An 11393-nucleotide genomic window follows, 5' to 3' on the forward strand; every position below is an offset into this window, starting at 1 on the left:
TGATTCTGACTCAAAATTTTGCCCATAACATTAATTCTTTCAGGAATTTCCAAAATTTCACCTATTAGCTATGCTCTTCATTGTTCCCACTGTGTTTGGGTTATTCCATACCAAATCCACAAAAAAATTCTGGACCCCTTTCAATTTTCATGAAATTTGGCACAGACATGCATTCTCACACCAAAATTTGGCTCATTTCAATTGTCTCCCTTTAAGATTCAATAAAATGGCCATAATTTTGCTTGTGATTGACAAAGACACTTCTGGTTTAGACTTTGAAACCCTTATTAAATTCTCTTTCAGGTGATAGCTATGTAATGTTGTACAATTGCTCAAAGGAAAAGGTCAAACCACAATGTCAAATATGTAATTTTTAAAAATATATATTCTTTAATTTTGGTTTACATGTTGCTCTATAATACCCACCATTCACCACTGTAAGTTTATATTAAAGTTGGAATTAATATAGTAGATCATGAGTTATAAGTGCTAATGTGTGGCCTAACCAGACATGGGTCAAGCCTTAAGCACTTGTACTTACAGTGGCGGATCTAGGAATTTATAAAGGGGTTTCCAGTTTAGAAGGTGGAGATATACACCAATGGCGGATCCAGGATGGGGAATTTGGGGCAAATGCCCCCCCTCCCTTCAAGAAATTGCATACAAGATCGAGATACTCTAATAGAGCAGTCGATTACTCTAATAAAGCAGCCACAATGTTCATGAGGCAGTGTATAGCTTACCTATGAAGCTATAAATAGGATTTTATTTTACATAACAGACGTGATATAGCTATTTGGTAAATAACTAGCTATTATTGTTGTGACCTTTTTTTTTTTTTTTTGGTCTTCAACTGTTTTTCAGCAAGGTGCCCCCCCTCTTTCCAAACTCTGGATCCGCCCCTGGTATACTTAAAACAATAGGTGTATGACTGCATGCACCATTATGTATGTTTGCTAATAAAGTAATTATATCAAGCACTTAAATAGTGCTTCACTTTGTACTTGAAGCATTTACTCAATTACAGCATTTGCGCTTGTGCTTGTACTCAAGCACTTATACAGGTGCTAGAAAAGTGCTTCAAGCCCTTAGTGCTTGACCCATGTTTGGGCCTAATTACTAGCCTTGTAATCACCGCTGTTTGTATGGCACAAATTTGTGTATTCAATACCAATTGCAAGTAACGTCATAGAATACTAAACAGTTTATGCATTGAAATAGGTCTGTTGTTAGGGTTTGGCAAAGGCTCACTACTAATTAAACCATACTAAGAGAAACAACTTTAAAACTAAGAAAATTGGTAGTAAAGATAAGGATGCTTAATAAAGGAACCACTGAATATATCTTTGCTGTAAGTTCAGAGACCTATATAATAGAGGTGGCCACTACAACAAGGTGGTCTTATTATAAAAAGGTAGCTATTTGTAGAGGATTTACTGTACAATTAATGATATTCTAATCTAGTATTCTTTTCAATCTTACTGTATAATAATATGCTGCCACAGATTAATAAATACTTTAGGTTTAAGGAAGAAAATCCATCCCTCCTGGAGGAAGACTGAGTGTGGCCCTGACTAGACATTGGGTGACCTGCAGTTCGAATCCTGGGGTTGGAGGGATTTTTTTCCTCACTTTGGCCCCTTTTCTGTTACACCTTTCCAGCTATAAGTCATTAAGTCTAAGTCCTTGAAATTAGGTTAGGTAATCCTAAGGCTGCAGCACATGTTGCTGTAGACCTTCAGTGTTGGTCACTGTAAAGTGTTAATAATAATAATAATAGATTATGATGATACTTTCCAATCTTATATGTGTGTATAATAAACTATAGCAACTGCAGGATGCAAACAATACAGTTAGCTATGCATATATAATAATTGTTGGATTGATTGATTGATTGATTTTTTATTTAAGCTCAAATATTCGGCATAGCCGTTCTTCCATACAAGAGCATACAAACAACAAATACAGAAAACAATTTACAAATACAGAAAACAATTTGCAACTACAATAAACACACAGGTACAATACAATAATTTACAACTACAATAAACACACAGGTACAAAAGCAATAAGCAATAAGTAAACAAAAAAATACACATACAAATTACACATCATTACACAATAGTAAATCATACACTGAGGAAGGAAAAGTGGAGGACAGAGCAACCTCATCAGGCAGATCATTCCACCAGTGCGCAGCAGAATGTCTAAACAGCTTCTTAGTAGAGGACAGTCTACAAAATGCTGGCTGAATAAATTTCTGAGAAGATCTAGTGTGATATTTATGATTAGTTCCAAATACTACTGGAGGATCCAGCATAGTACCATCACCCATATAAATCTTGTGTAAGGCACACAAGCAGCGGTACTTAATTAAAGATGAAACTGACAGCCAGTTAAAATTGGCATGATGTTCTGACACATGGTCAAATTTGTGCAATGAAGCAGTAATACGCACACCCCAATTATGCAAACGTTGTAAGCAATGAGTGTTTGACTGAGACAACAAAGGACCCCAGACCAGTAAAGCATAAATCAGGCGAGATAGCACAAGGGAATCAACTAACATCTTGATGACTTCAGTTGGTAAAGTCTTCCTATGGGAGTTAATCCAAAATAAATAAAAACACATCGTCTTACAAATAGCGGCTACATGAGTTGACCAATCCAGTTTATTATCAAATGTTATTCCCAGATACTTTTGAGAGGCGACTGTGGACAAGGGAACATCATCAATCTTAACTTCAGGTGGCAAAATGTTTGACAGTGCACGAGGTTAAAACCACATAACACTAGATTTCTTGGTGTTAAATCGCATCTTACTCTGCTTAATCCATGAAAGAAGGTGAGACAAATCCTGAGACAGGCACTCACGCACTATTTCAAGGGATGGGCCAGTACAAATCAGCGCAGTGTCATCGGCATATTGCAACAGCTTACCATGGATAACTTGAGATGACATTTCATTGATGTATACCAAAAATAGCAGTGGACCCAGGGCACTGCCCTGAGGAACACCACCTCTCACCAGTCCCCAGTTAGAATATGAGTTAGAATTCTTTACACGTTGAAGACGATCAGACAAATAACTCACAAACCAACTTATCTCCGTTCCATAGAGTCCAAGTGCATTTAATCTCTGTAATAATATACGATGGTCAAGAGAGTCAAAGGCCTTAAGAAGGTCCAAAAAGGCCACACAAGCACAAGACTTCCTGTCCAGGGCAGAAATGATAGTATCTACAGCCACCAAAAGAAGTTACTCTGTTGACCTCTTCTGCCGATAGGCACATTGGTGGGGACTAAGTAGTTGGTGACTCTCAAAATAAGCATTTAATTGCTGTGCCACAAGCTTCTCCAGGATCTTTGCTACTACAGGCACTACAGAGATTGGTCGAAAATAGCCAGGGTTATCCCTGGATCCACTCTTGAAGACAGGGGTAACATTAGAACGCTTCCATTCACAAGGAAATACGCCTGTCTCCAAGGACTTATTAAACAACTTGGTTAATGGATTAGTGATCTCTGCAGCAATTTCTTTAAGAAACCTAGCCGAAATACCATCTGGACCAACAGACTTCTTTACATCTAAATTTTTTAACATTGAAAACACAACAGATGAAGGAATTGCATGAAATGTAAAGTTGGAGTCACTCTGTCCAGACCCTAATGGAACAAAAGCTGAAGCTGGCTGATGATCAGCAGTAGTTGCAACAGTTCTAAAAAAATCATTGATAGAGTCTAAAGAAAGATCAAAACCCATTTCTGAACCACGAACTTGATAGCATCCAAGAACATCATTGACACCACGCCATAACTCACCAGCAGATTGCGGATTCTGTCTAGCTTGTGAGATAAGAGTCTTTACATAATTGATTTTAGCCTCCCGAACCAGACATTTTAAATTATTCTTAAGCTGTCTGTAAAGTAGAACATCCTCATCACTATTAGTTTGCTGAGCTTTTCTCTTTGCTTGCTTCTTCTGCTTGATAGCAGATAGGAGAGATTGTGTTAGCCAAGGAGTTGAACGATGAGACTTCCTACTCTGAACAGAACAAACTGGAGCAAACGCATCCAAACATTCATGAAGAATAGAGCTAACAAAGGACCACATATCATCTACACTGTCATAAATGTCCATCACCTGCCAAGGGGCAGTACAAAGAAAATCCCGGACTTCATTCCAGGGACAATGGCGAAAAGAACGAATCATCAATGAATGAGAAGGAACACGAACAGTAGGTACGTCCACCTCTAAGATCTGACACTGATGATCACTGAGGCCCACAGCCTGATAACACTGTAGCACTGTAAGGGTAGGTGTTGTAATAACATGGTCAATTAAAGTCACAGATGAGTTTGTAACTCTGGTAGCATCAGCAATTTGTTGGATAAAATGAAAATCTGACAAAGCATTAATATAGTCACTTACAACTCTTGAATTAGATAAAATATCAAAATTCAAATCACCTACAAGGACAATGTATTTTGTAAGACACAGCAATTGGGAAACTAAACTACGGAGCTCCAACAAACAATCAGTTTGAGAAATGGATGGCGATCTGTAGGCTGATACAATTGCCAGTGAGTAATGTTTACATGTCACCACACCGCAGGTTACATTGAGCAACTTACGAGATTCTTCAATCTCTACACAACGTGAATTTCTTTCCATTGAAATGCCATGTCTCATGCAGTGGTATCCAAAACTCCTTGGCCTTAATATCTATCTAGGTAGCTGCTTTATATAAGTTGCGTTAGAGTAGAAATGTTCTATTTAAAGTTGACTCTTATAAAGAGGTGGCCTTCACTAATATATGTTGCACTGTATATCACTTTTGAAGCATACTTTGAAACCTAACACTGACCACTAGATGTCATCTTTATACGTATGTTTGTACCTATAAACAATGCTTTTGCTAGTACACTTCTAAAACCACTACACATTCTCTTACTCGTGAAAAATTTTATGAAATACAGTGGAATCTGTCTTAGTGGCCACCTGTATAGAAAGGCCAGTGCTCCATAGGGGCCATTTTAAATTACCTAGTGACATTTATACACTGACCCAACCGTAATAAACATGCAGTTACCTGCGCATTAAGACCAAGAAATTTTAGCCTGAAAGTATACAACTGGCTTAGACAGGTTCCACTGTGGCACTGTCCATATGTCAACTGTATTATGAGGAAACTGCTTAGATATAGCAATGTAGCTCATAATTTGATTATAGTTGAGAATCATAGACATAGAAATTGCTATGTGTTACATTGTACAAAGATTCACTACAGCAATTGCACACTTATACATATCTATTGCTTTAAGTGAAATATATCAATAATTGATTAAAGAAAAGGTCAAGGTAATTAACTTCAAAGTTTAATCATGTAATAAAGTAGTAAAAGTTGAGACTGAAAGTGGTATACATTGTATGGCGGTCACTACAATCATTCACATGTAACTTTGACATGCAACAAAATCTGATTCATTGATGTCTGTACACAACTGAATGCTTAAATTGAAAGGACTTTAAAGCCAATCTACTGTGCATCAGTCATTCATTACTACTCCTTTGAAAAGCTTTAGTGTACTTACATTAAAATTTATAATAAACATTTAAACCTGTGTTAAAAACAAAGAATGTAGCTACATAACATTATCTATTAATTATCAGTGTTCCAAATTACAGTGAAACACGTCTTAGTGGTCACCTGTAAAGAAAGGCCATGCATGCACCTATCTATAAGGGCCAACTTTTAATTGTCCTAGTAAGACATTCCAACTACATATATAACCACCTGCATATTAAATTGTCCCTGACTGGCTTAGACTGTTTCCACTGTAGCTATAATTATTCTGTGTATCAAAATACGTACTAGCATATCAAAAATCTAAATGCTACATGATATAACAGTAGCAGTATAGCAGTTACTGTAGCTAGTGAAAATGTCATCAAGTTCAATATTTCACTATATAATAGACTTGGCATCATCATCAGAAGCAATATATGTATAAGGTTGATAAGAGGTATAAATTGCTTCCAGTAACAGTATATGTGTTGTTATTATTTAAGTAGGTGGGTTTTCTTACAAAACATGAACAAATTAACCTTACTTACATACCAACAATGTATAAATGATTGTGAAATAGTCTATAAAGTTATTTGCAATTGGTATTGCATCTTTGCATACTTGAACCATACAAACAACAGTGATTATATTACAAGGCTACGCATTAACACTTATAACTCATGTCCCAACTTTAAATTCACAGTGGTCAATGATGGGTAATAGAATAACGTGTAAACCAAAAATGAAAGTTAGAGAATGTATATGTATATGTTTAAAAATTAAGATCAAAGGAAAAGCATATTTGTGGTTTGACTTTTTCCTTTGAACAATTATAAACAGTGCATATCACCTGAAACAGAATTTAATAAGGATTTCAAAAATCTACACCAGAAGTGTCCACATTAATCATAAACAAAGTTATAGCCATTTTATTGAAGAAGTGTAAGCAGAATGAAAATTTTAAAAGAAACCTTGAGTGGTCATAACTTAAAGGGAGACCAATGAAATGAGTTTAATTTTGGTGTTTTTGCTAGGATCCATGTTTGTGCCAAATTTCATAAAAATCAAAAGGGGTCCGGATTTTTTTTTCTTGTTGATTTGGCATGGAATTATCCATTTGCATTATGCTCTAGATTAATTACATTTCTTACTATAATCTTCGAAACTATTATTAATTATTGCTCTAATAGATTTCTCTACAAAAGTGACTGTTCTATTAGAGAGTATCAATCTAATTATATGTAGCTATATTTGAGTGCTCCATCCCACTGACTGCTCTTTTAGGGAGTATCGATCTATTTTCAAGGAATTAAGCTCCATATTATAACATGCTAGTAAAAACTGTAAAGTACTCCAGCCTATTATTATGCTGGCATATTTGCAATTGATCTCATGATGCAATCCTAATTCTGACTTTAGAACAATCATAAGTAACCTTTGACACATGCACATTGTTGAGATCCAGACTGGAGGAGTTGTTAAAATGTGAGTAGCTATGCCCAATTTTCAAATTAAAACTACTAGATAATTCCAGACCAAACTAATAATAATCTCTGACTAGCTATTGCATGTAGCTACGTATATTATACAATCTGTAATATACTTTACTGCATATCTATTGCAGGGGCTAAAAATAGGGGTAGTTTTGGCCAAACAGCTAATTGTAAATGAATTTTGGCTAGTTGTGTAGTAAGTGGTGATTGGGCTAGTCATAAAAGTTGAGCTTAATAGCAAGCTGTACCACAGAGAAGTATAATATAAACATCAATTACATAATAATTATGTGTATTTGCTGTGCAGGTCAACTCTCTTTACAGTCTGCTGTACTAAAATAATGCACCTCAAGGTCCATAACCTTGAGATTGCCATTAAAGGTTTCCATTTGTGGTTCACTAAAATTGCCCTACAATAGTTACAGTTATTGTCCTACAAGTCCACTATTGAAATACAGTACTGATAAAACTGTAATAGCTCATTTTAGCTGTACCTAGTTGTAAAGAATAGTTTTTAGCCACTGGTCCACTGTGCACACATAATGTACTAATGATAACAGCAACTGTAATAGGTGAAACCTGATTACCATGAGTTCTATAATAATTATATGCTTTAAAACTAAAAAGCAACCAGTCCATCCATCTAAAAATCCCACTTATCTAGGTGTTATGATTGATGAACATCTCAATTGGGCTTGCCATTTTTCACCATACATCACGTGCGCAATTGATCACGTGATGCAATACTTGATTCATTGATGATTCAACACTAATGCAATGGGACCCTCAAAAGTATTACAGAACTAGTCTCGCAGGCCCGTAGCCAGGGGGGGTTCGGGGGGTTCGGAAGAACCGCCCTCTTGGGAAAAAGGTCCACAATTTCAGTAAAAAGGTCCACAATTTTAGCAAAAAGGTCCACATTTTTAGTATACAAGTCCAAATTTTCAGTAGCAAAAGTCCATTAGCTCCAGTTTAATAAACACCACTAATAAGAAGCTAAATTAAGTGCTCCGAGTAGCTGGCTCATTCAGTGCTTGTAATGCAATGCAAGATCGAGATATTCTAATAGAGCAGTCAACCACCCTAATAGAACAATCACTCTAATAGAACGGTCACAATTATGTTTTCTTCTAAAATCTGTATGTAATTACTTAATTTATTTACAAAACCATGTTTGTTGCCCTAACTAGAACTTTCATAATATAAAAATTTTGGTGGGCAAGCCCCCCCATGCAGAGCCCATAAATAGCATCCATGCTTCAATGCACGATCCAACAGAGCGCTCAATCTTTCCCATTCTTATTCACTGTGACATTCCAATATATTATAGACACAGATGGTATAATTACAGTAGTATAGTAGAGATATTTCCCAGATGTCATCCAAATAGCTGGTCTTAAGCCTACCTAAAAATTGTTATTTTTATTGACTGAAATGCCACTAAATTCAACCTTTTAGTGCCTATTTTCAAGAAATTTCCTGGGGGGGCATGCCCCCAGACCCCCCTAGTTTCAGCATGCTTCACATGCTGGGTGTGCTTCACATGCTGGGTGTGCTTCACATGCTGGGTGTGCTTCACATGCTGGGTGTGCTTCACATGCTGGGTGTGCTTCACATGCTGGGTGTGCTTCACATGCTGGGTGTGCTTCACATGCTGGGTGTGCTTCACATGCTGGGTGTGCTTCACATGCTGGGTGTGCTTCACATGCTGGGTGTGCTTCACACACCATAATGTAATCCATATAAAAAGGGCCTCAAAAAAGGTCCACTTTTCTTCTAAAAGAACCTACCCAGATAAAAGTCTGGCTACGGCCCTGTCTCGTACCTAGACCCTATTTTCCTAGAAGATGGCTGGCGCTTAGATTATAAGCCAAGCAGGGCACTCATGACAAAAGAAGGCATTACAAACTTTTACTCAGCTTTACAGTGATTAGATTAGTAGTCCGACTAAGTACCCTGAATTACAGGAAACTCTGTGAAATAGCTACTGTTTCAATAGGTGTACAAGTGCTTTAGTGGTGACATAGATTTGAATGTATTTCACATATGACATTTAGACTAATTCTCCAAAATTGGGTCATACAGTTGACACCACCTTTCCAAACTCCATGTCATCCTGATGATAGATCATATTAATGATTATCAAGGTACTGATAACTAACCAACTTATATTCCATAATGTTATCGATGTGTGTTTAAATAAACAAAACTAATTTATGACAATAATTATTAGACATCCGTTAATTTGGAATTAGCCAACACTTAATAGTAAAGAGAATCAGAAATATATACAGTGAAACCTGTCTAAACAGGTCACTGCATAAATAGGTAACCTGTCTTAAACTGGCCATTACAAAAATCCCCACATGTGCAAAATGTGTACAAAGTGACCTTGTTCAGCCCAAGGGCGGATTTAGGGGGGGGGGGGGGGGGGGGGTGAGTGGGGTGCTGAAGCACCCCCTCCAAAATCTTACCATGTGCAAGCTAGGAAGCTTCTAGAAGTTGCAGTATAGATGCAATATGTATGCATGGGCAATGAAAAGATGGAAGAGAAGGGAGAATGGCTAATCTTTACTTAGGATTACTAAGAGGGGTTCAAATTATACTTTTTGTGTGAGACTTACCCTAAAACTCAAAATACTCTAATAGAACAGTCAACTACTCTAATAGAACATCCATCATAATGTGTTTTTTTTCAAGAAGTTGCCAGTATTTTCTTGACCTGTGCACTGCTATCTTACCATTGCTCCAAACATCCTGCCATATACTAATCACTGTCTGAGAGCAACTTCTGTCAAATAGTTTAACCATAGTGGGTATTTCAGTTGTTGCTACATTGATGTTTGGGTTGATATGCTTAAGTAAAACAGTTAATTTCTTAGTATGTATACAGTTAACAAGGCTGTAGTATCTGAGAACTGTTTGTTTTTGCTTTATCACTACCAAACTTCCATGCTGCATTTATCTGAATCTAGCATCAATTGAAGCTAATGAAGTTCATACAGGGTTTGCACTCCCAAACCCCTTAAAGCTCAAATGATACCACAGCATTTACGCTGTCACATTATAAGGGGGTTAGTTGTGGCCAAAACTAGTTGTATATGTAAGTGATTTTCGACTCTGGTTGTAAAAAATTATTATGGTGATGGGGCCATATAGTTGAAAAAGTCAGATTGAAATAATAACAGTCTGTGGCTATATATACTACAAACCTGAAGTTATTTTTGTGTGCATTTTAATCTCTACAGTGACCTTAAGATCCAATCCTGTGTATGTCTTTGACAATCCACTATTATGTATTGCCTTATAATCCAATAGCATTTAAAGGTGTAGTTCTGTTTTTCTAAAATTGCTTACAACTGAACTCATCCATCTTGTACCCCCACAATCTTTTAGTACAATAGAGTATTTGGTTTAAAATAGCTTCCAGATTCAATCTTGTGACAGCTATATTCCACAATTTCCACAGGAAGCATCACCCCAGACTCCCCTAGCTGGAAATGAAAATTCTACATATGCATACTCTACACACTGCATGGTGAATGTATACTTGCCCTCTCTTCATTGTTATTATTTGGGCATTATAGTTTGAACAATGAGACTGTAAAGCACACTAGCTATACCTTAAGCCAAGCAATACACAAAATTTAGCGATGTTGTATATTGATGCATTTACCATATAAATTTTATTAACTCATCAATGGATGTAATCAATTAGCAAAAAACCAACTCTAAAATTGCTAAATTTAATGTACCACTAAATTAAGGTATTTCAAACACACAATTAATGGCAAGTATTGACCATGTATAGCTGTATCCTTCTCCTTCTTGTTCTTTATGTAAAGAATATATTTTTAGGTTACTGGCTGTGCCCTTATATGACAGCTAGTATTACAACTGTTCTGGAATAATAGTGTCATTTCATCATTATTATACTTAGGTGACTCACAATACTTTACAAGCATTGTGAAAGCATTGTGAATCACTTAAACAAAGTGGCATTATTTTTCAGTCAAAATATTGCCAAATTTAATGCTGAATAGGCTAAATTTGCAAACTTTTTCTGTGGGGGCATGCCCCCAGACCCCCTAGATAGGTGTTTTGCATACTATAGCTAGTTGTATTAACCACTGTTGTTGCTTTTCTTAGCCAAACAACCATTATATTAGCACCCCCCCTTCTGAAATTCTAGATCCGCCCCTGCAGCCATCCCCTTATTGAGTTCAGAAACTTTGTCCTTATGATGACCGGAATAAACAGGTTTCACTGCATTAAGAATTTTTAATTAAAATTCTTACTTTCAGTATATAAATGCACCCACAAAACATCG

This window comes from Dysidea avara, chromosome 8 (assembly GCF_963678975.1).
Source record: "Dysidea avara chromosome 8, odDysAvar1.4, whole genome shotgun sequence".
In the NCBI taxonomy this organism is placed as follows: domain Eukaryota; kingdom Metazoa; phylum Porifera; class Demospongiae; order Dictyoceratida; family Dysideidae; genus Dysidea; species Dysidea avara.